This window comes from Danio rerio, chromosome 1 (assembly GCF_052040795.2).
Source record: "Danio rerio strain M-AB ecotype USA chromosome 1, GRCz13ab, whole genome shotgun sequence".
NCBI lineage: Eukaryota > Metazoa > Chordata > Actinopteri > Cypriniformes > Danionidae > Danio > Danio rerio.
Window position 1 is genome coordinate 11414511 of NC_141021.1, and position 26124 is coordinate 11440634.

The 26124-nt window shown below is 37.1% G+C and overlaps 1 protein-coding gene across 2 annotated transcripts in view; it reads left to right on the forward strand.

Moving 5' to 3' along the window:
• Nucleotides 1-9910: 9910 nt before the first annotated feature.
• npy2rl (neuropeptide Y receptor Y2, like) overlaps nt 9911-26124 on the forward strand; it is an 87060-nt gene continuing 70846 nt past the window's right edge. The window contains exons 1-3 of one of the 2 annotated variants that reach the window (XM_087236418.1): nt 9911-12615; nt 17111-17271; nt 23979-24061. The gene's annotated coding sequence lies outside the window, so the exon portion shown is untranslated. The remainder of the gene's footprint in view (nt 12616-17110; nt 17272-23978; nt 24062-26124) is intronic. The other variant, XM_087236417.1, reaches the window with a different exon arrangement.

Here is a 26124-nt window from a genome sequence, read left to right on the forward strand (position 1 = left end):
TCATCAGTAGTTTACAAAATGAATTTAAAATATTATTAATCGATACGCTTGCAGCTACAGTACAGCTATACATTAAAAACATGATCGGTACTACACACACACACACACACACACACACACACACAAAGCATTACGCTGCACATCCATGATGTGAATCTCCCGTTTCACCACATCTCAAAGGTGCTCTATTGGATTGAGATCTGGTGACTGTGGAGGCCATTTGAGTACAGTGAACTTATTGACATGTTCGAGAAACCAGTATGAGATGATTCATGCTTTATGACATTCTGCGTTATCTTGCTGGAAGTAGCCATCAGAAGATGGGTACACTTTGGTCATAAAGGGATGAACATGGTCAGCAACAATACTCATGTAGGCTGTGGCACAATGGTTAATTGGGACTAATGGGCCCAAAGTGTGCCATGAAAATATCCCCCACACCATTACACCCCCACCACCAGCCTGAACCGTTGAAGCAAAGCAGGATGGATCCATGCTTTCATGTTGTTGATGCTAAACTCGGACCCTACCATCCGAACGTTACAGCAGAAATCGAGACTCTTCAGACCAGGCAATGTTTTTCCAATCTTCTATTGTCCAATTTTGGTGAGTCTGTGCGAATTGGAGCCTCAATTTTCTATTTTTAGCTGACAAGAGGGGCACCCAGTGTGGTCTTCTGCTGCTTTAGCCATCTGCCTCAAGGTGTGATGTGTTGTGTGTTTAGAGATGCTCTTCTGCAGACCTCGGTTGCAGTGAGTACTTATTTAAGTTACTGTTGTCTTTCTATCAGCTCGAACCAGTCTGGCCATTTACCTGACCTCTGGCATCAACAAGGCATTTGTGCCCACAGAACTGCCGCACACTGAATATTTTCTCTTTTTCAGACCATTCTCTGTAAACCCAAGAGATAGTTGTGTGTGAAAACCCCAGTAGATCAACCGTATTTTAAATATTCAGACCAGCCTGTCTGGCACCAACAATCATGCCAAGTTCAAAGTCACTTAAATCAATTTTTTTACCCATTCTGATGCTCAATTTGAACTGCAGCAGATCATCTTGACCATGTCTACATGCCTAAATGCATTGAGTTGCTGCCATGTGATTGGCTGATTAGAAGTTTGCGTTAACGAGCAGTTGAACAGGTGTACCTAATAAAGTGACCAGCAAGTGTATGGCTGCGTCCGAAACCGCCTACTACTCAGTAGGTACTGTATTTGAATTTAAATGTACTACTCGGCCGATAGAAAAGTACGTTCTATACAGTATGAATGTGAGAAGTATGATTGGAATTCGGACGTACTACATCCGCCATTTTGTCGTGATCTACCTGCATCAATTGCGTCGCTTCACTTCCATTCATGAATTCTCATAGGGGCATTATGGGATAGCGCAGCGTGCATGGGATGCGCACTCCAGAATCTCGCCGGAAGAATTCGGACATACTACTCGGCTCGCATACTGATTTTAGCGTACTACACAGTATGGAAGTATGCGGTTTCGGACGCAGCCTATGTCTTTCACTGAGAATCCTCAATCTTGTGTGGCTATTTTCTTGATGAAGCGAGTGGCAGAGGTTATATGGTTGTGTAAACAGTATTCAAGCGAATACTGTAGCCACCTACAAAATGACCTGTGTAGATTTTAGCTGTACTATTCGCAGTACAAGTCAAGTAAGTGCAGGAAGAGGATAAATATGCATTCACTTCACATTTCAGCAGCATCTAAGTCCTTACATATTTTAGATTCTCTTTCTGCTTAAGAATAAAGCTATTTGTGGAATGAGAGCGCCCAAGGCAGTGCATCATTTTAAGAGCCAATTTTGTCAAGCATTTCAAATTCGAAGTAAATCTCGTTAATAAAGTCAAGGGTCTCTCATGCGCTACAGATATAGTCCAGTGAAACAAGCACACACAGAAATACACATGCACCCCCACACACACACACGCGTGCATGAAAAATGGATAAGTTAGACAGATGAGGTCAAGCAGCAGTCTCGAGGTACTGTGAGAATGAGTTCAGGTGGCAGAACCCATATGTCAGAAGGAGGACTAGAGGAAAAATGAAATAAATTCTGCCTTCTCTCAAGCAACCTCATAGAAGCTGTACACATGGGACACATTTTTACTTATGAGGGTATCGTAAGATAGTGGGACCCACAGGGAAAAAATGATCCGAGTCTGCTTTTTCCTCACTCTCAGTCTTGATATATCTGAGCTTTGATCATGAGCGCCAGCATGCAGAAATATAGCTTTTTAAAAAAAAAAAAAAAAAAAACCTTTTCAACATACAGCAATGTGGACTCACCATATAGAACAGTGACATTATTATTATTATTATAAAATCTGATGTTGAAGACATGGTTAAAATAAGAGCCATATGCTCATCTGTCAACACAGGTCTTTACTAATGCCTGTGAGCGAAACATCCCATGCTTCCTCCATTAGTTCACGTTTTTTGTGATCAATTTTGATTTTCAGGTGTAAGCCATCACAACATTACCACAATCTGCTTCATTAAGGGTAGACAGGCAGTCAATATGTTGAATAAACACCCACAGATGAGCTACAAATATTAAATGACCATGAACTTTTAGTTTTTCCTATGGGAAAGGATTTATATTAAAGAGCACCTATGATGAAAATCAACTTTTGGAAGCTGTTTGGATAGAACTGTGTGTATAGTGTATATAATATATATAGTGTATAGTCATATTGGGGTGATATTAAGGCAATAAGTCTCTTTAAAAATGTATTAATAATAAATTATTACATTTTAATAGGACCCAAATCCTTCCTGTTTTGAGGCCCACCGCAATGTGATGTAGGAGTGTGGTGTCCCCGCCCACCAAATTGATTGACAGATGCCATGTCTCCAAAATAACATGTATACACATGTCCACAGAACATTTTTTTTGCAAAGAAATTGGGATTAAAACATATGTTATAACTCTCCGACATCAGCTGCGCCTTAATAATTAGTTTTATAAGTTTAAAATGTTTTTAAAACTGCATGTTTGTAATAAAGGGCTCTATTATACACCCGGCGCAATAAGACACAAGACGTGTTTAGAGCGATTGTTGCTATTTTCTAGAGCTGTAAACCTACGCTACGATTATCATGCCATCGATTCGGTTCAATTTGATATCTTGGTGCATAACGGTGCATTGACAATGCTTTCTATACAGTTTTAGATTTTCTTCACAGCAGCAATTCTTGTATTAAAATGTATAAATACATTTATATACTATCTGTAATATAATTTAGTCCTTTAATACAAACAGTCAGATATATTAACTTTGCCTATAAACAACACAAGCATTTATAGCAAGTAAACAAATCTAAATATCCTGCGATCTTTCTGGTCCTTGTCTAGAAAGTCCTTTCTTACACCCCTTTGATTGGTCATGCGCTCAACTGAAAGGGCTGCGATTGGCTCTGCGGGCTGGCGCTGTATACAGATGAGTGAAGCCTGGTTTAAACACAGATAAACAGCATCGGCGATCACCGCTGATCCATCATAGATACAGTGGAGAAAATACAGATACGCGCTTGTTTCTGTATCCAGAAGTATCACTGTAACAGCCAAGAGGAGAGGAAAAGTCATGCCAGCTGGGTCACAGTGAGAGAGAGAGTACTTTCATTCTCTCAATGGCAGTGCAACAGGCTTCTGCTGTGTCAGTGAAAGACTGTCGAGCAAACACACACACAGTGTAATTGTGCACAGTTTCTGCGTTTTTAAGTAGTTGGAGCGTTGTAAATACTTGCTCTCTCCTCCCTTGCCATAGTAAGCTATGGCAACATAGTGACCCTCACCATAGTAAGCTACAGCGTCATAGCGCATATGAGATAAATGACGTCAGTACATAATAACCGGTTATGATTATTACTGAACCAATACCGAATTGTCCACTTCTGCATCACGAGCACCTATATGTTTAACTATTTTCTCGCTAGTGAAGTACTCAGTTTTTCCAATTACAAAGTCTGCCATGTAAATAGCAAATGTGCCATGGTGTGATGCAACTGACTGTTAAAGGGAATGGAAGATGAGACTCTGATTGGTTTAATGCATGTTATACTCATGATACCAGTAACTCATTAAGGGAATAACCACAACCCTCTTAGACTATTTTGTCATTGTTAAAATAGCAAAAGTGGATTTGCACACGCCCTTAATGCTTTTGTGCCATGCGCTTTCGACTTTGTGCCTAGATAGTTAAAATAGAGCCCAGTAAAATCAATATGTATCTCTTAATCGCTGTAACCACCACAGCCGAATGGTGTCAGTAAACTTGTAGGCTTGAATAGACTCCACCACAAATACATTAAATAAACTTACTTGGTATTTTGACTAGTGACCTTATTTCAGCTTCATTCGTGTCTGTCTTTATCACTGACTGCTGTTTATCTGAGTTAACGCATGAGAAGACACATGCACTTGGGAGAGATGGGCAGGGAGAACCAGCTCATTTGAATTTAAAGCCAAAGGCTACAAAAACAGCTACAGTGTACACAGACACTAAAACTGGCAGATTCTACATTACATAGTAAATGAGCTGATGGATACTTTGAACTGAAACGTTACAGACACATTCTTAAGACACCAAAGTCTTATCTTACATCTTGGAACAGGGGGAAAATAGGTGTCCTTTAAACTGTAGGGAACTTGTTTGTTTTTAGATGTCACATTTTAATCTGCTATTTGCATAAATTGTCCTGTGGTTTGACGGATTATTTGGAAATATCATATTATATCTAAAGAATTATAAATAGCTTGTAGCATTTCCGCACTACAGGCCACTTCTCTTTCACTGCAGGACAGTTTTAAGCTATTGAGTTATTTTGTGAAATTGCAGCTAATGTTCAGACCTCCAATTTCCGCAGAAATCTTCTCACGCTTTTACTTATCGCATGTTTTGATGAAAACACGCATCACAGGGCAAAAATAAACACCATTTGAAAGGATAATTATATATTTATATAGACCTTCAGTTGAAATCTAAAATAAGCAAAAGCGTCTGGCGAAGTAAGCTGAGTAAATTGCCCGTGCAGACGTCTGACCAATTATAAAAAGCCACACTGGAAACCTGTATAATCCTTTGCCTTTCTAGGAATTATATAAGCATGCCAGATACATGCTAATCTCTCATCTTGACTTCATGCTCATGACTCTGACAGCCACTTTGCACCTGCAGCTTGACTGCAAAATACTGTTCACCGAAAGGTCAATATATAGCCCGCTGTCAAATAGACCACCCCTCGTGACAGCTGATGACGAACTTTCCCAGTCTCCACGCTCACGCAAAGCCAATCTGGAGAACAGCAGGAGCTACAATCCACATATCTGCCACAGCAGACCTTAATCATGAGGACAAAAGCACAGTAATCTAGCTGTCTAGCCTTATTGCAATGATATAGTTTGACCTTTGTCCGTTGCGATATTGACACAGACACCTATATCCTATATATTAGATTTTCTGGGCTCTCAACAGTCCGAGGGTAGTTTTCAATTCAAGTGCATTTGCGCCAGACTTTTATTATAAATGTCGTTTAATACACATCTACTTTACGATTTGACATATTGCTTTATTGGACATTAACCAGAAGCGATGGGACTGGGTTATACATTACCTGTGCTGTATGAAAATTGCCAACATGGCACATCCTTTCGTTCTTTTTACGTTTGTCTATCAATCTTTGCCTCGCTTTCTATAAAACTGTCATGTTTAACACCATGATATACCACCTTGTCTTTCACGTTTGATTGAGCAGCTCAATATAACTCGGATGTTTCAGTCGCTGGGGCAGTGCTAATAAGGTAAAATAGGATTGCGTTTAATCGGAATTGGTTCAGAATGACGTCTACTGCAGAGTAACAGAAACTACAAAGGTGTTATTTGTACAATCAGCCACTTTCAACGAATTACTCTCTCTCTCTCCCATGTGGAGAATGCCTGACTATACAAAAATTGAGAAAGATAGCTCAAGGAAAAGTGTGCTTTTACGTTTTCTCAGCAATCAGGCTTGCGATTTTCATCTGATGGACAGTGAAACTGCTATAAAATCCCATGGATGTATATTGAAGGAAGCTAAGCATGTCTAGAGACCAGCATATTCACACAGCAAAATCACTGAAAAAAAGGAGTTGTTTTGGGTTGTTTTCCAGTAGAAATTCTAGAGATTAAAAGAACTAAATTTAAAAAGTAAAAGTATTAAAAAGTATTTGAGCTTTGTATGCTGAGAATATGCTGTTTTTGTCAGTCATTGTCTGATTTTAGGTATAAATTTAAAAGTAAGTTGTGATGTCTGTCCTCATACCAGGGAAAAAAAGTATATTTACATATTTCTCTAAAAAAGTCAACATTTTTTTTACATATTTGCATCTCAAACTAGGCTTGTCGCAATCATGATTTTTATTTATTTCATAATTAGCATTATTTGAATAGAAAAATGTGATTGACATTTATGTTTTAAACTAAAAGTGCTTAATATAATGCTTTAAAATTGCTAATATAATAGATATAATATAATATAGCGCGACGCGGTGGTGTAGTGGGTAGCACAATCGCCTCACAGCAAGAAGGTCGCTAATTCGAGCCTCAGCTGGGTCAGTTGGCATTTCTGTGTGGAGTTTGCATGTTTTCCCCATGTTTGGTGGGTTTCCTCCGGGTGCTCTAGTTTCCCCTACAGTCCAAAGGCGTGTGGTTTAGGTGAATTGAGTAGGCTAAAATTGACCATAGTGTGTGTATGTGTGTGAATGAGTGTGTTTGGATGTTTCCCAGTGATGGGATGCAGCTAAAAGGGCATTCGTCGTGTAAAACATATGCTGGATAAGTTGGCGGTTCATTCTGCTGTGGTGACCCCTGATAAAGGGACTAAGCCGAAAAGAAGATGAATGAATAATATAATAAAAATAAGGTTATAAAATAATATATTATTTAAATATAATATAAATATATAATAATATACATGTTTGGATGTCAAATTTGTGAAATTGCACAAATTTTAAAATATTTTTGTTTCTTGTTCAAACTACTTGTTTAATAGGAGCTGACACAACACAACTCTTCAGATTTCTTAATTGTTATATGTTCAATCCGCTTAATTTTGTAAAAACTTATAAATGAATAATAATTCTCTTATGTTAACCCAGCATCTTTTACAATGTGTGAAATCTAAAACTGACAGTTATTTGGGTTTGTTTCAAATAATGGTAATTAAATTAAATCTGATTACTCAACAGTCATGACAGGCTTATCTAAAATATAATTAACTTGTTAAAATAATGTATTTTGTTTAAAGGAATGTTTCTTGATACCATTTAATACAGCTTTTGTTCTGCGAAATGCATTTTTGTTGGTTCTATAATAAATAAATAAATATATATATATATATATATATATATATATATATATATATATATATATATATATATATATATATATATATATAAATACATACATACATACACTCACCAGCCACTTCATTAGGCACACCTTTTAGTAAAGGGTTGGAGCCCATTTTGCCTTCAGAAGTGCCTAATCCTTCATGGCATAGATTCAACAAGGTACTGGAAATATTTTGGTCTATATTGACACGATAGCATGACGCAGTTGCTGCAGATTGGTCGGCTGCACATCTGTGATGTGAATCTCCCGTTCCACCACATCCCATTGTGGTGCTGTATTGGATTGGGATCTGGTGACTGTGGAGGCCATGACTCATTGTCATGTTCAAGAAACCAGTATAAGATGATCCATGGTTTATGTTATCCTGTTGGAAGTACTGTAGTCATCAGAAGATGTGTACATTGTGATCATAAAGGGATAGATATGGTCAGCAAAAGTACTAGGGTAGGCTGTGGCATGATGCTCAGTTGGTTCTAATGGACCCAAAGTGTGGCAAGAAAATATCCCCCACACCATTACACCACCAGCCTAAACCGTTGATACAAGGCGTGATGGATCCATGCTTTCAGGTTCGGACCAATCTCTGTAAACCCTAGAGATGGTTGTGTGTGAAAATCCCAGTAGATCAGCAGTTTCTAAAATACCCAGACCAGCCCGTCTGGCACCAACAACCATGCCACGTTCAAAGCCACTTAAATCACCTTTCTTCCCCATTCTGATGCTCAGTTTGAACTGCAACAAATCATCTTGACCATGTCTACATGCCTAAACGCATTGAGTTGTTGCCATGTGATTGGCTGGTTAGAAATTTGCGTTAACAAGTAGTTGGACAGTCGTACCTAATAAAGTGTGTATGTTTGTGTATATCCCTTTCTGCATTAGATTTGTGCTAAAATCAGACTTACAAGTCAATGCTGTAGACCTAAAAGTTAAGGGATAAAAAAATCACCTCTGAAGGTCTATTTTTGAAATATTACTTGACCTGACCCACACAATATTCTGGCAGCATGCTGACGCAATGTCTACAATTTCTTCACAAAATGAAAGAATCTAAATTTCCTTTTTTAAGTTGAAACAGTTGCCCACATTTACTCCCATTCATCACCATCACATCCTGGAAACCAACAAAAGAAATGAAAAAAATAAGCATGTCAATAAACAGCTGGTTGAAACGGGGTCATGAAAACTATTACCACACCATGTGCAAAGCCTTATGAAAGCAAAGAAAAAAGCAAATAACTACAGGGGAGAGTAGAATGACTTAATCTGCCCTCATTTCACTTTCAGTCAAGCACTTTATTAACAAGCAGATGGAAATGAACAAATGTCAGCGTCTGGTCTGCAGAATATTTTAATATGACAATACAACATGTTTTAAAACATTCAGCAACACAATGAATCATGATTGACTTGTTAGGGGCAGGGCTTGCAGAGCCTTTGCAGGAAAAAAGAAAGCCTTTTTTCACAAGAGTTACTGAAAAACCTCCATGGGTTTTTACCATTTAACGGCCTAACGCTTTTGAGATTCATGTTCAGCTCAGACTAAATCCCCGACATGTGCCACTGACGTTGAAGCCTAAATCCCAGGAATTTGTCATTTTTCACTAGCTAAAAGTGCTGCGGACAGTTCAAGGCCCTGTGTGAAGTGAAAATAGCAGGGGACATCTTGAGCTCAGTGGACTAATGATGTTCATCTGTCTTTGCCGCTAACAGCTGTTATAAAAGATTAAAAAAAAAAAAAAAGCCAAGTGTAGGAGTCTTTATATTTGCACTGCATGCACTCAATGTTAAGGATTTTAATAATATTATCAGAACTTATATCACTTTCCCTTTCAATGTTTTTTTATTATTAAGTATGCATAAAATCTCTCTTGCTCCCTGTCATCATTGAAATCACATCTGTTGTTGTGACAGCGCTTAAAAAATGAGACTTTTAGCCAATCAGAAATGTCCTCTGGCTGTCAATCATGTTTCACCTTCAGGTTTGCTGAAATGTCTTTGTAATAGGGCACTGGAGGTCATATCTGTGCTGATTTTTATTCATGTAGACTCACGCCTACACACACTTTGTGCTCATTAATGAAACATGAGAAGAACAACCTGTAAATTGTTCTGGAATCCATTGAAATGCACATTTTTTTCATTTGTTTTAAGAACTGAATTACAAAAATATATATAGGAATGACCATGTAAACAGTTTGCATAGAAATTCGAAGCACAGAAATTCTCCAGGGTCTTGAAAAGATTTAAATTGTCTTAATAAAATTAAAAAAAAGGTTTTATTGTTTTAGGTCTTAAATCATTTTAAACAGGTCTTAATTTCCTATATCCATGTAAAGCTAATCTGCCAAACACCCATGTAACCATTAACATTTATTCCCCAAAAAAGTTTTAACAAAATTTTATTTATTAACTTTATTTACAGATATGGTTGAACTGTGTTTTTTACTACAACATTTGTTTTTATTTTATTTTTTTATGTTTTAACTGGGCCATTAGAAGAAATACTTGGTGTTTATCCTTGTGTCTGAAGCTTAATTCATAATGGTCTTTAAAAGGGTGTAAAAAGTCTTAAATTTGACTTGATGCAACCTTTACCAAACTAAAATATGGTAAAAAAATATATCTGTGGTTGCCAGAATTTACCATACAAAATGTACAGTAAACCATATTTAATAAATTTATATATTGTTAAAAGGGGACCTATTATGCAAAAATCACTTTTATAAGGACTTTAAACACAGTGGTGTGTGAGCTAACCAGCCTCTAATGATAAAAAAAATAAATTATATTTTTTAGAATCACACTTCATCAAAACAGTCTGCAGAATTGTCATTTGATTGACATTCTCCCTTTGTGCATGTCATAAGAGGGAAATAGTGATGGGAAGTTCGGATCATTTTACTGACTCGGATTTTTGAGTCTCGTTCATCAAGATGAACGAATCTTTTTTCGAGTCATTTTGTTAATTTGGTTCAATTTGCCAAAATATTATTAAAATGTTACGAATTGCTTCCAAACACATCTACAACTAGCCCAAAAGGTTGATTGCACGACAAATAAGTCATAAATAAGATACTATAAGAAGGAGAAAATAATAATTCAATGTTTACCTGCTCTTTTGTCTATGAAGGCATTTTTGTCTCTTTGCTCAGCTCACCTCTTCATGTCTTCAAATGTCAGGGGTTCATTCACGTTACGCTGACAGTCACAAATAATCTTAATCAATGCAGTTTAAGCCATGATCATTCGTTCATCACGTGATAGAATGACTCAAACCCGATAGAGGACTCGAGAGATAAACGGTTCAATTCTTTTTGCGGCTTTAAACGCGTATGATTGGCCCGTGAGGAACGAGTGACTCAGACCCGATAGAGGACTCGAGTGATGAAGGGATCAAAACTTTTTCCGACTCTAAACGCATATGATTGGATTCTGCCAATGTGATGAAGACTTGAAATGAACGATATCACCTGCACAAATGTGCGCACGTGCGGATGAACGAATCACTCCCTTAGAGGACTCGTAGTTCCCGAGTCATATTGAAGATTTGTTCAAAATGAACGAATCGTTCATGAACGACCCATCACTAGAGGGAAAGCTTCGCTCATAAGTGATGATCTCGTTAGCATAGACAGCCCTGAGTGAGAAGCAGCCATCTGCCATTAGACTTTTCACATCGTACCTGCTGAAAACAATGCCAGTGACTAAGAGGCATTAAAAAATGCTGAGTATTAGGAAGCTCAAATGAACACCTAAAGGCTGATTTATACTTCAAGCGCACACGTATGCTCCTGGGCAGCCTTTGCACGTGCACATAGCCCTTACTGTGGCTAACGGTGACGTCCACCTCTTAAAAAAATTTAATTGCACTTTATACCGACGCATAGTGCAAGCTCTGGGATTGGTCGGCTTGGTAGCTGTGACGAATGTAGGCTTGGGTGAGAGCCGCGAGCCTGATAGAGCAAGTGTTTACAAGTGTCGAATCCTGTGAAGGAGCTCCAGATGGAAACTTTTGTTTTGTGTTTACCTTATGATTAAATATGTTGCACATCCGCCGGTTCCCACCACTGAATGAGTGAGTTTTAGCTACTTGTATGGTCGCGTAACAAAACACCCACACTCAAACTCGACACAGAGGAACATAAAAACCTACTGTCAGCTAGCGTTTCTGAAGAGTTACTGCAGAGCTAAACAAACAGCACACAGAAGTATTAATGCATGACTACGTGCAAGGCTGGCACCGTGGCTCATGCGATCACTCGACGCAAAAGTATAAATCAGCCTTAAGTCTCAATGGACTGCCTTCTTCTATGCCACTAATTTAGAAATGTTCAGTTTTTCACTAAGATAACATTAGTCCTGTTTTTGAATCTGCCACTATGCTGACACATAGGCATTTGTAGCTCCGCCCTCTTTTGAAAAGAGTACAATCTTATTTGAATTTAAAGAGACAGTCACCAAAACGGCACAATTTCAATCAAACCCTAGAAGAGGCAGCTTCAAAGAGTTATAAAAAATAAATGTTGAGTATTTTGAGCTAAAACCTAACATACTCATTTTACAGAGTAAAAAGGGGCATAATAGTTCCCCTTTAATACACCAATGATTAGAAGTATTAACATATAAATAGTAACTTTTAAATAGCAAAATTATTACCAACAGCAGGTGGTGATGGGAAAGCCAATTGAATCTTGGCTCTTTGAATTTTCACTTTAAATCAGAACAAAACATTTTCATATAATATGTTCATTTCATCTCCGTGAACTCTTCAGCAGCTCTGAAAAATAAATCTAAAAGGAGGACAAATGTATTACATCAGTTGTTCTCCTCATTTGTATTAAAATATGCTTTGAATGAAAGTCTGCTAAATCATTACAAGTGAAATGTACAGTAAATGTAAGTAGCAAACGTCTGATAGTCTTTGTTCAAGTCATAGATATGGTCATGGTATTGGAACTATGTTGGAGGTTTCATTGGTTAATATAGCATTAGTAGTGCCCTTTATCCCTGATGAGTTTATAGTAAATCTAATATCAAGTGTATTAGACTTTGTTCTATTATATTACATTGATTTGTTTTTCACTAGGGATGTTGCTCTTGCAAAGTACAGCATTAATTAACAAACACCGTCTGGGACCTTTAATCCCTTAACAGAGTTCATGAAGTTCATGTGAAAGCTGCGGGCAATGTGAGCAGTTTAAATGTAAGTAACTGTGTTCACAAAGTGTTGTAGTGCTCTGAAAGTGTGTGTGTAGGTTCAGTTGTGTGTTTTTGAGGCACTTGCAGTATGCGGGGTGGGGTTGTAGACAATGCATTCAGTTGCAAAAAAATATATAGAATAGATGCTCTTTTACACTGTGATCCACATTTTTTAATGTCATTTTAGTATTTTTAAATACAAAAAGGTTAATTATACTTTTTTTTTTTTTTACACAATTTAGCTGAGTATTTTCAAATTTAGTGATTTTAGTATTGCCTATTTTTTTTTTTTTTTTAACGATGATTAGGCTCTATCTGCTTTTGTTTCAGAAAGTTGAATGCCTTGACATTTTAACATTACACAGCTAATGAGGGTTGTGGATATTTGATAATGTGCCAGTTTATTCATGTTCTCTCTTCCTGAAATTTATTGAAACATTAGGGTTTGATTTTGAATTTTCTCTTTTGATTCTGGGATTTACCATGAACAACTTAAAGTTTTCGCTCATTCGTTCACTTGCTCATATGCTCTTTTCTTTTGGCTCTTTTGTTCCTATGTTTGTTCATTCGTTCATTTATTTGTTCGTTCTTTCATCCATTCATTCATTCTTTCTTTCCTTTGTTCATTTCTTTCTTTCTTTCTTTCTTTCTCTATCTTTCTTTTCTTTCTTTCTGTCTTTCTTTCTTTCTCTCTCTCTCTTTTTTTCTTTCTTTCTTTCTTTCTTTCTTTCTTCAGTTTTCACTTTTCAGCGATTTTTTTTTTATTATTATTATTTTTAATTGTAAAAAAAAATGTCCCCCCAAGCGTGTTCAAATAATTGCTTTTACCAAATTGTTAAGGATTTAACCAATTTAACATTTAAAATGTTTAACTTTTTCCTCAAATTTTCATGAAAACTGAAATTAAGTGAACTTTAGGGTTCATAAACTAATTTCGAGATAATTTATGATTGATCATGGCTGGTCTGGCATTAGCTAACAAATGACTCACTAATCAGACAATTCTTAACTCATCATCATAAATAATCAGAGTTTCTCCCCCCAGTTATCTTCGTCCCCCCAGCCCTACTCCTCACTTTTCCTAGATAGAGTGGCGGGCCAGTGGTTAGCACTGTTGCCTCGCATCAAGAATGTCACTGGTTCAAGTCCTAACCAGGCCAGTCGACGTTTCTGTGCAGAGTTTACACGTTCCTCCCTTAGTCCAATAAGTGAATTGACCACAACAAATTGGCACCATTGACACAGTTCTTAGTAAGCAGTATATTTCTTTATAGCTATCCCTATGATCTGTCATTAGCCTTAAATAAGCCTGGGGAGTACCCGAGACCTACCTGAGCTCAAACTCCTCTCTCGCCCTGCAAACGAAAGGGAGCCCCGGCTTGATGATCTTATGAGCACAGGGCTCTCTCCCTAGAACAGCATGCCAAACACACTTTATAATCAATCTTCAGTGTGAACTCTTGAAACCAGATTGAAATTTTGACTCTTGTCCCCAAAGATGCTATACATTTTTGTTGTTTTTATTCTTTTTCTTATATATATATATATATATATATATATATATATATATATATATATATATATATATATATATATATATATATATATATATTTCAATTAATATTTAAATCTGGTTTTATTGTCTTTTTTTTTTCAAGAAAAAATAAAAATTATACTGGTGTAGTGACCTCTTAGGGGAAAACAGATTTAGGACCCTCTGAAATGTTTTACTTTGTTATTTAGCTAAAAATTAGAATTAAACCAGTTTTGAATTTTGTAATATAATGTAATGATTTTGTTTTCACCTAAAACTGTAGAATACTAATGATTTACTCTGCCCTAGAAATAAATTTCATGTGCTTATGTCCTCTAATACAGGGGTTCCCAAACTTTTCAGTCTGCGACCCCCAAAATAACAATGTCAGCGACTCGCGACCCCCATTTTTGAACGTGGTTATACTGTAAATATATAAAACCTTGCTGATACAACTATAGACATATATAAACATGAGCATATTGACAACACAAAAATGTCACAGTCTATTAACAATGTAATGCTTGTTTTTAAGTCATTTATTAATTTAATTACATTTTAATATAAAAACTAAAGGCTGATGGCTGATTTTTATTTGTATGTTGTTGTTTCTTTAGCGCAAAGATTACCTATCTTCTGTGGGTCATAAATATAATATGGTATTTCAAATAGTTTAATGAAATGTATTTGAGTTTTAGAAATCACAGAGCGGCCCCTTGTCTTTGTCCCGCGACCCCCCAGGGGATCCCGACCCCCACTTTGAGAACCACTGCTCTAATAAGACAACAGAAACTGACAACAGACAATAGAAATAGAAAACCAAATTGCAGAATTCATTCATACACAGAACATGCAGACTTTATATTAAAACAGCTGTTTAATATTTACAGACAGTAGTTCATAGGTGTACAGCTCTACTTTTGATTTATTCATTCACATGTAATAAACTCCACGACATTATATAGCTAAATCCATTTTTAATAGCTTTTTTTTTGTGCACATTTTATGTGTGTTTTCAGCATCAGAGAAATAATATGCCTAAAAATAGCCATACATATAACCAAAAGAATACAGAAATCAAATCGTGGGTGGGATTTTATGAGGTATACAATAGCATTAATAATGAATCACGAATCATCCAGCGTTTCTGGAAACACCTGATATTTTGTGTGTATAATTACATATATGAATAATTCATTGTGTTTGCTAAGAAACCATTCAAATTCCAGTTCATAAATGGAATTGAGATGCATGAGGCATTCTCAGTTCAATTCTGCATGATGTGCAGTCCCGTAGAGCATGTCAAGGGCATGGTTTTGACTCCTGGAGAACAAACACTAATATAACTTGAATGCACAAAACACTCTCTTGACATGTACCAAATAATTCACTGAAAATATGCATGTAATTTCTCAATGGCAAAGTCTTTCTTTCTTTCTTTCTTTCTTTCTTTCTTTCTTTCTTTCTTTCTTCATACACTTGTTCATCCATTCGTTCATCTATTCATTCTTTTTTGTTTGTTTGTTTACTTGTTTGTTTGTTCGCTTATTTGTTCATTCGTTCGCTCTCTTTCTCCCATTCGTATGTTCATACGTTCATTCTTTCATTCATTCGCTTGCTCATTCGCTCGTTTGTTCCTGCGTTCTTTAATTCTTTCTTTCTTTTTCTTTCTTTCTTTCTTTCTTTCTTTCTTTCTTTCTTTCTTTCTTTCTTTCTTTCTTTCTTTCTTTCATTTATACGTTTGTTTTTTCATTAGCTTTCTTTCTGTCTTATGCTTGTTCATTCATTTATTTGTTCGTTCATTTGTTATTTCTTTTGTTTGTTTGTTTATTTGTTTGTTCGCTCATTTGTTCATTCGTTCGCTCTTCCTTTTGTACGTGTGTTCATTCGCTCGTTCGTTTGTTCTTTTTTCTTTCTTTCCTTCATTCGTTCATACACTTGTTCATTCATTCATTTGTTCATCCATTTGTACTTTTCTTTCTTTCTTTGTCCATTAATTATTTCTTTTGTACATTTGTTTATTTATTAGCTTGTTTGTTCATTTGTTCATTTTTTTGTTTATTTATTTGTTCTTTCTTTCATTTGTTTCATCTTTCTTTCTTTCTTTCTTTCTTTCTTTCTTTCTTTCTTTCTTTCTTTCGTATGTTTGTTTGTTCATTCATTCATTTATTCATTCATTCATCCATTGTTATTTATTTTGTTTGTTTGTTCACTCATTTGCTCATTCGTTTGCTCTTTCTCTATTCCTTTTGTATGTTTCTACGTGCGCTTGCTCGTTCGATTGCTCGTTCGCTTGCTCGTTGGCTCACTCGTTCTTCCTTTTTTTCTTTAAAATTTTTTTCTTTTTTTCCCATTCGTTCATATGCTTGTTCATTCGTTTGTCATTTCATAATTTTTTTTGATTGTTTGTTCGCTTTCTTTCTTTCTTTCTTTCTTTCTTTCTTTCTTTCTTTCTTTCTTTCTTTCTTTCTTTCTTTCTTTCTTTCTTTCTCTCTTTCTTTCTTTCTTTCTTTCTTTCATTCATTTATACGTTTGTTTTTTCATTAGCTTGTTTGTTCATTCATTCGTTCATTCATTCATTTGTTTGTTCTTTCTGTCGTTTGTTTCATCTTTCTTTCTTTCTTTCTTTCTTTCTTTCTTTCTTTCTTTCTTTCTTTCTTTCGTACACTTGTTCATTCATCCATTTGTTCATCCATTTATTCCTTCTTTTGTTTGTTTGTTTGCTTGTTTGTTCATTTGTTTGCTCTTTCTTTTCATATGTTTATTCGTTTGCTCGTTCGATCGTTCATTTGCTCACTCTTTCTTTCTTTCTTTCTTTCTTTCTTTCTTTCTTTCTTTCTTTCTTTCTTTCTTTCTTTCTTTCTTTCTTTCTTTCTCTTTCTTTATTTCTTTTTTCTTTCTTTCTTCTGCACTGAAAGGAGAAAAATGCCTTAGGACAGTCATGTTTTTTTTAACACTCGCACAGGCTGCCTCAGCTGCAGGTGCCATTGTAATGACGGTCTTTGAAATCTCTACACCGCACTATACTGAGAGGAGGCGTGATGCTCAGCTGGTTGCTATGGCTCTCCTCCTCTCAAGCCAGAAAGATCACAGAGGCTAATGGAACAAATTTCCAAACATTAAGAGGTGAACATATCTGGGTCAGCTCATCCCCCTCACTTCCTATAGGAAACAAGCTAACAAACAAGCAGAGCGTTATAAACGTGCGCATCAATGTGTGAGTGATTTCGACATTGTCTGCAGCACCTGACAAACTGTTGCGCAGGTAATCAAGTGCGGCACACTGGGATAATTTCACCAGTGTCAGAGAAATGAGAGGTCAGATCGCTGCGTGTGGCACTTTGCAGGCAGCGTTTACCTGTTTGAGGTGTTTATCTAGGGCATGAACAAAAGACACAAGTGTACTTTTGTGAAAAAACACATATTGTGAGCATGTACTAGGTAGTAATTCTAGATTATACCCAAGCTATATTAAGCTTCTTTCATAATGCGTGTCAAAATGTGGTTGAAGTACAGTCATATGAAAAAGTGTGGACACACTATTGAATTCAATGGGCTTTGACTGGACTATTGAGACATCTTGATTTAAAAAAAATGTTTTAAAAGTCTCGTGGTTCATTCAGATTTAAACCATATTTTTTCATGTATTTTGTAGTTGCGCTGTCATGAACTTTATTCTTTTTATATGTGTTAAGTGAGTCTGTGGTAAAGTTCCTGTGGCGTTTGCTGTGTCTTTGAGCATTACAAAATCTTGGGTGAATTTGTTGGGTTGTCCACTCCTGGTAATATTTGTGTATGTTTTAATGGCCTGCAGTTGTAAATTTATGCTTTCTAACTGGAATGATGGACTTTTAAATGTTTGGAAACAGAAAGTTTGAAGTTCTTTTTTGTTCTTTGTTTGAGGGCAAACAGAATTTCAAAAAGGCTGAGTGATGGTATACTGTTTTCAAACGCTTTGACACTGCTTGAGTGTACTCCTAAACACAACAACGAGTGAGAAAGAGAAGAAAAGTTTCATAAATAATCACAAACATCCTTTAACACATAGAGCGCCAATTAGAAGGTGTTTAAGACCAAAGCGAACTCACCAAAAAGCTTATTTTGGTTTCGACCTGCTGAAACAAACTCAAAAAGAACTTTGTTTTGTCTGTATTTTGTTCGAAATTACATCAATGCAGTTCATTTTTCAATTTCATTTAGAATATATTGGGGCCTTTAACACACACCTAAAATCTTCAGACCATCAAACTGCAAAAAATTCTACTTTAATTGAGGTGCACACACTCGCAGATGATTCAAATTAAATCAAATTAAAGCATGATCAATTAATCAAAGAAACTATAAGTATTTTATGTTTTGTCAGTTCAGTGGCCATTTAGTGTGAATTTATTAAAAACTCATCGAAATTCAAGTACTGTCGTATGAAAATGTAAGTTTTCTAAAAGAAGACATGGCACCAAACCCTATTCTTAACCCAGTCGTCATTGGGGGATAAGCAAATCATACTAAATTGTACAAATGAAATTGTGCGAATTCATACAAACTAGCCACTTAATCTAAAAGTTATGAAACGCTGTGATATAGCATCGACCTGACTGTAACTTACCCTCTTAATCCCTTAATGTTAACAGTAATGATGTCATTTGTCACCCATGACTTTTCTATTTCAGCTTTATTTTGTTAAAAGGTTAATTCAACCAAAACTGATGACTTGAACTGTTTCAACCTGCCGAAACGAACTCAAAATGAATTTAGTTTTGTTTGGATTTTGTTTAAAATGCTGTCATTTCAGTGAGTTTTGTTAAATTTCATTTGAAATATATTGGGGTCTTTAACACCTGAAATCGTCAGACCAACAAACTGCAAAAACACTTACACTTTAAGCAAATTGTACTATTTTACGTTTTGTCAGTTTAGTGACTAATTTGTTCAAATTCGTACTAAGTATTGTAAAAGCATTCAGGCTTGAAAAATTAAAATTAGAATTTTAATATTAAAACAACACATTTTATTGAATTGTTTATATAACAAAGACTATGCAGTATAATTTACATTTGATTATTTAATTTCTGTATACCTGAATACAGTTCGACTCCTGTGAAAAAATAAAATGCTGTTTATTTAATTGGAATCTTTTTCTTATTGAATTTCTCTGTGCTTGTAGATTGTATCTTATATTTTATGCATATGAACTCAGAATCATCCCAATCATTTTTTGTAAACAGTTAACGCAATATATTCATATTGCAATATATATCGCAGAATAAAATAGGATCGGAATGTTAGATTTTTCCAATATCGTGCACCCCTAGTACACTGAAAAAAGTGTTGCATGCAGAACTGTTGCAAACAATTTGTTTGTGTTTAATTTAAACAAACAAATTAAGTTTAGTCATGTTCAACTTAATTTGTTTGTTTAAATTCAGCCCAAATAAATTGTTTACAACCTCTTAACATAAAGAAATTGAGTAAATCCAAGGAATCATCTTTGAATAATTTTTTTTAGTGTATGAATTAAAAAGACTAATTATGCTTTAAAAAGTTCTTGAAAGTTCATGAAAACACGGAAACCCTAGTATTGAATACAAACCTCTTGACTTTTGTTGTTGTTTCATTCACCACAAAACATTTCAAAGTCATTTAAGCATCAATTTGTCAATAATTTATTGCATTCTTTCCTATTCTTTCATCCTGTTTGGCAGAATTTATTACAATTAGTTAGAATTTGAATTTAATTGACCACATTACTCATACAAATGAACCGGGAACAGCATCAGACACACACAACTTCAGTTTTCAATCTTCTAAGTGTGTATTATGGCTTTGTGCATGATGAATGAATTTCAACTAAGTGGTGAGGAAAATTTGTTATTGATTTGCTCACAGGAGAAGGCATTTAAGAGTTTCCTTTTTTATTTAGCAACCCCTGAGTCTCGCTGCACTGGGTGTGAAGGTTGTTTATTTAGTTCATAGCTCATTTTGTGGCAACGTTTTCATCTGGTCCATGCAACCTTTATCAGTTCATCTTGTAAATAGTTCTGGCTGTTTTGATGCTGTGCCAGTTCCAAGTGATTTTTATGATGCTGTCATGACTTATGCTGTTGTAATGAGCTTTTAAAGACTCACTCCTCGAGGAAGCAGATGTTTCAGTGGGCTCGGGACCAATTTTTGAATCATCTTTTGATTTAAAACTGTAAATGAAGGTGGCACATGTGACTTTGAGAAAGTGGAGTGATATAAAAGGTCGCAGAAAATGATATGATCAAATTGATTTTTTGTGTATGTGTGTGTGCATGTGAGTGTGTGTGTTTTCTTTTAAACGAATCATATCATGAGGTTTAAAGGGATAGTTCACCCAAAAATTACTTCCTTTGACTTTCTTCTGTTGAACACTCAAAAAATAAACATAGTTGTTTTATGTTCAGTCCACTTAAATTCGCAAACTAAGGGTGCTTTCTCACCTGTGAATCGATTCAGTTGTTCCGAAATAGAGATTACAATTGTTATATTGTTGCTCTTTGCTCTTGGAGCGGTTCGCTTTCACACTGCAAAGTTTCTAAACGGACCAAAAGAGCTAACGCGTCACGTGCAAGTAAACTCTCCTTACATTGGTCAGTGTCAGGGTTTATTTTGCAGCGTCCCGCTCAGCTGTCAGGAGAGGTGGTGGTTTGGTGGTGATTGACAGGGTGCGCGCGCGCGACATGTCTGAGGAGAGACGCGGTGGGGAGGGGTGAGAAGTGTGCGCGACGATGCCTATTTGAGGGAGGGAGATGCAAGATTACCGGGAGATCATCACTCGTTTGCGGGCATTCGGAGACTCGCGAAACTTCCCGCCCTACTCATAATTCTCTCTTCATATAGCCGTAAGCCTATTACATATCCATAAAACACTGTGATATAACCGCGCTCGGATCGGATCGCTTTCTCACTGCAATCGAACCGCTCCAGGGTTCGTTTCAATCGAGACCACCTAATTCAAGCGATCTCGGAGCGATTACTTTGGCGCGGAACAGAGCGCGATTGCCCTGTTCACATATGCCAATCGAACCACGCTAACTGGGCAAACGAGATACGTTCCGAAACTAAAGTGTAGGTGTGAAAGCACCCTAAAGTTAACTTAATTTCTTCATGTTACCCCAACACAACACAATTCAATTGTGTAGAACCTACCAATTTAACAGTGAACACAAAAGAAGAAATTGTGTAGAAAGCTGGAAACCTGTAACCATTGACTTTTACAATTTGTTTTTCCTACTAAGGAGGTCAATGGTTACAGGTTTTCAACATTTTTCTAAATATCTTCTTTTGTGTTCAAAAGAAAATCATAGAGGTTTGAGACCACTTGTGAACACTGTAATAAATGCTGGGTTCCCCACAATCGTGTGATTGGGGCAACATGAAGTAATTGAGTTTATTTATTGGTGTTTGCAAATTTAAGTGGATTAAACATAATACAATTTAGTTCATTCATTCATCGATCATTCATTCAATTTTATTTGCTCTTCCGGGGCGGGTCACGGGGACAGCAGTCTTAAGAAAGAACCCCAGACCTCCCTCTCCCCAGACAGTTCCTCCAGCTCCTATGGGGGGATCCGTCCAACATATCCTGGGTCTTCCCTGAGGCCAACTCCTGGTGGGGTATGCCAGAAACACCTCCCTAGGTAGGCGTCCAGGAGGCATCTGAAACAGATGCCTGAACCACCTCAGCTGACTTTTCTCGATGTGGAGGAGCAGTGGCTCTACTCTGAGCTCCTCACCCTATCTATAAGGGTGTGCCCTGCCTCCCTGCAAAGGAAACTCATTTCAGGATCTGAGATCTTGCCCTTCTGGTCATGACCCAAAGCTCATGACCATGTTTGAGGGTAGGAACGTAGATTGGCTGGTAAATCGAGAGCTTTGCCTTTCAGCTCAGCTCCTTCTTTAACACAACGGATTGGTACATCGACTGCATTACTGCTGCTACTGCACCAATCCGTCTGTCAATCTCACGTTCTTTCCTTCCCTCACTCAACAAAATCCCAAGATACTTGAACTCCTCCACCTGGGGTAAGGACTTTCCTCCAACCTGGAGATGGCAAACCACCTTTTTCCAGTGGAGCACCATGGCCTCGGACTTGGAGGTGCTGATTTTAATCCCAGCTGCTTCACACTCGGCAGCAAACCGCCCCAGTGCATGATGAAGGTCCATGTTCGATTGAGCCAACAGAACAACATTGTCTGCGAATAACAGAGATGAAATCCTGTGGTCCCCCTCCAGCCCAAGGCTGTGCTTTGAAATTCAGTCCATAAAAATTATGAACAGAATTTGTGACAAAGGACAGCCCTGCTGGAGTCCAACATGCACTGGAAACAAGTCTGACTTATTGCCGGCAATACGAACCAAACTACTCTGTTCATACTGGGACGAGACAGCCCTTAACAGAGCGCCTCTGACCCCATACTCCCAGAGCACCTTCCACAGAATGCCACGAGGGACACGGTTGAATGCCTTCTCCAAGTCCACAAAACACAAGTGGACTGGTTGGGCATACTCCTGCATAGCGTGTAAAGAGCTGGTCCAGTGTACCTCTGCCTTTTTTCAGTGAGTAAATAGTGAGCTTAATCAAATGTTTGTGTGAACCATCCCTTTAACTGTTGTGAATTGCCAAAGGTAAGATCTCAACATTTCCTCACCAGTCCAGAAAGACCATTTATCAATAGTAAGCTGTTGAAATTGGTTATTGTGTAATCTATTTCTGCCTCAAGGATGAATGAATAAACATGACCAACCACTTTTATGCATCCACAAATCATTTTCAGAAACATGTCCTGCATAACCACAGGGATGTATTAAGGAGGATTAAAGAATGTATATTATTTTACACACACACACACACACACACACACACACACACACACACACACACACACACACACACACACACACACACACACTGATTCGAGTCCAGGCTGGGTCAGTTGACATTTCTGTGTGGAGTTTGCATGTTCTCCCAGGGTTTGCGTGGGTTTCCTTTGGGTGATTTGGTTTCCCCCACAGTCCAAAAACGTGCTTTAGATGAATTGGATCAACTAAATTGGCTGTAGTTTATGAGTGTGTGTGAATGTGAAAGTGTATGGATGTTTCCATGTCTAGGCTGTGGCTGGAAGGGTATCCACTGTATAAAACATATTCTGGAATAGTTCCCTGTTTATTCCACTGTGGCAACCCCTGACAAATAAGGGTCCAAGGCAGTGGTCTCAAACTCAATTCCTGGAGGGCAACAGCTCGCAGATTTTAGCTCTAACCACCTCTGAATCACACCTGCTTAATAGTCTCTAAGAGTCTTAAACACCTTGATTATTTGGATTTGCTGGGTTTGATTACAGTTGGAACAAATCTGTGCAGAGCTGTGGCCCTCCAGGAATTGAGTTTAAGGCGCATGGTCTAAGCCGAAGGAAAATGAATTGATTAATGAATGTTTCTTGAATTCACTATATAACCAGATTAGCTTGTATATTTAATACCAACAAATCCATTTTGAATTGAAAATAGCTATTTCTTAGCTATAGCTATATTTGAATCACATACATACTTTTTAAGTAAACAAATTTGATTGATTCCACTATGACGCTTATGCTATTCATTTAAATAAGTGCATTTTAAAAACATGATTATGTAAATGAAATCTGATTGCTTCAATATAGAATAAATGCAATTCAACATAAAGGTTTAGGTTTTTGAGTGCACTAGATGAAAATACTATTAATACGTAGTTTGTGAGTGTGTTTATGGCTTTAATTGTTGAAAATAAATAACTGATGTTTACTGTAAACTTTGTTTCTGATCACATCAGTTGCCATGTACATCGGCGGACTTGAGATGAGTTGACCATGACGGCAGAGTTTGAGTCCGGGGAAGAACGGTTCCAGAAAGCAGGTAAGACAAAAACAGAAGCCAAAAAACTAAATAACAGAGTGAGAATGTGGTAAAATCTGTGGTAAAGATTAGGCCACGGCTGTTTGTTTTCTGGATTGCTTTTTAAAACTGTTGGTTGGGTTTAGGGAAGTGGGTAAGCAGGTCAATCAGTGCTTTTGAAAACACTATTGGTTGGGTTTAGGGAAAGAGGAGGGAGGTTCAGTAATTTGGTCAGTCAGTCAGTCGACAGCACCCTCTGGTGGATTTATGTGAGAACAGCGGGTGCGAATGGCACTTGGAAGGAAATTTGAGGTCTGAAAAAGTGGACACAGCGGCCTCTGGAGGATTCGCTGAACCAAAAATGCAAATAAATAAATAAATAAATGTAGCTCCTAGGACAGGGATCACCAAACTTGTTCCTGGAGGGCCGGTGTCCTGCAGATTCTAGCTCCAACCCTAATCAAACACGACTGAACAAGCTAATGTAGGTCTCACTAGGTAAACTTGAAACACCCAGGCAGGTGTGCTGAGGCAAGTTGGGAGCTAAACCCTGCTGGGCACTGGACCTGCAGGTACAAGATTGTTGACCCCTGTCCTAGGATGTATTTGGCGCTCTCCAGAAATGCATATAGCGGTATGTTTTCAGAATGAGCCTGGGTCGAATTTATCACATTTTACATCACCAAAAAAGTCATCAAACACCCAAATTTACCACACCAAAACATTTTTTCAGTGCACTGTTTACATGTGAATAGATACACTTGGAAGTCTTTAAGGAAATAAATGATCCATTTTAACACTAACACGCTGTCATAAGCAGACGAGAAGGGTTCATGGCAAACTCTGTCTTCCTTGAAAACCGTGTGACTCAACACAATCAGAATGTGTTATTATATGTGTCGCGGGATGTTAGACCAATGAGATTTTACTGAAGGCGAGGCTAACAGTGGACTTTATACAGAAACTAAGCAACCAACAAGATGCCTCATATCTCATTAACTTCCCATCACAGCTGGTTACAAGAAAAATATTTACACAGAAGAAATTTTATGGTTAGGTCAAAGAAAAGCTGGCTGATGGCCATGGAAACTAGTGAGATCTGGGTTGTTTTCTATCCCTTCTTTGGCTTCTTTCTCCCCACATTTCCTTGCTATCAGACTTTCGTTATCTCTCTCGTGTCTCCTTCCCATGTAATGTCGACCTGAAACTCTCCCTCCTCCCATCCCGAAGTGTTCGCATTACTTTTTCACAGCTTGTCATTTCTCATTGCTGGTCACTATAACCTTCAGAGTTAATGCTCGGCGTTCAAAAGTGCGTTCATCTCGACTCTTTCCTCTTCATATCATTTTTCACTTTGACCTTTTCTATCTGATTATCTTAAAGTAAACTGGATCACGCTCCCGCAGCATGTAAAGTGTTAGTCTCCGAAGCCCTTTTTACCCTTCATTTATTTATCCGTCAGTCTGAGAGTGTGAACGCATTGCTGTCAAACCACTTGAGAAAAGTGTGGCTGGCTAACAGCTGGTATCATGTTTATTTTAGTTTTATTTGTAGTTGAGACTGTCCATATAATGACCTTCAGAATGACTGTAATCACTGTAAGTTAGAGTGATGATGGGGTTTGGGGGAGCTGATTTACCTCTGACAGCTCTGTGAAACATGATGAAAATTAAATAATTATGGCTATTACTGTAATGGCTTTTAACAGAGACCGAGCAGAACTCAAACTTTTTTTTTTTCCAAGGAAGAGTGTCTTTAAGCTTCTTGTCTTTCTGGCCTGTTGTTTGTAAACTCTTTTGAATTGTGCTGCTGGTGCTTTTGAAATGTATATCTCTGCTTCTGTTACTCGAAAAAAAAAAAACAGCAGAATGGCATATTATTCAGCTGAATACAAAGCTGAAAGTGCTCTGAGGCAGAGAGGTAAATCTCAAGAAAAAAAGTTTTTATATATATATATATATATATATATATATATATATATATATATATATATATATATATATATATATATATATATATATATATATATCTTGCATCAGAAAATGAAAACCCTTTTTGGACCATTACACTCAATATGCTGAATC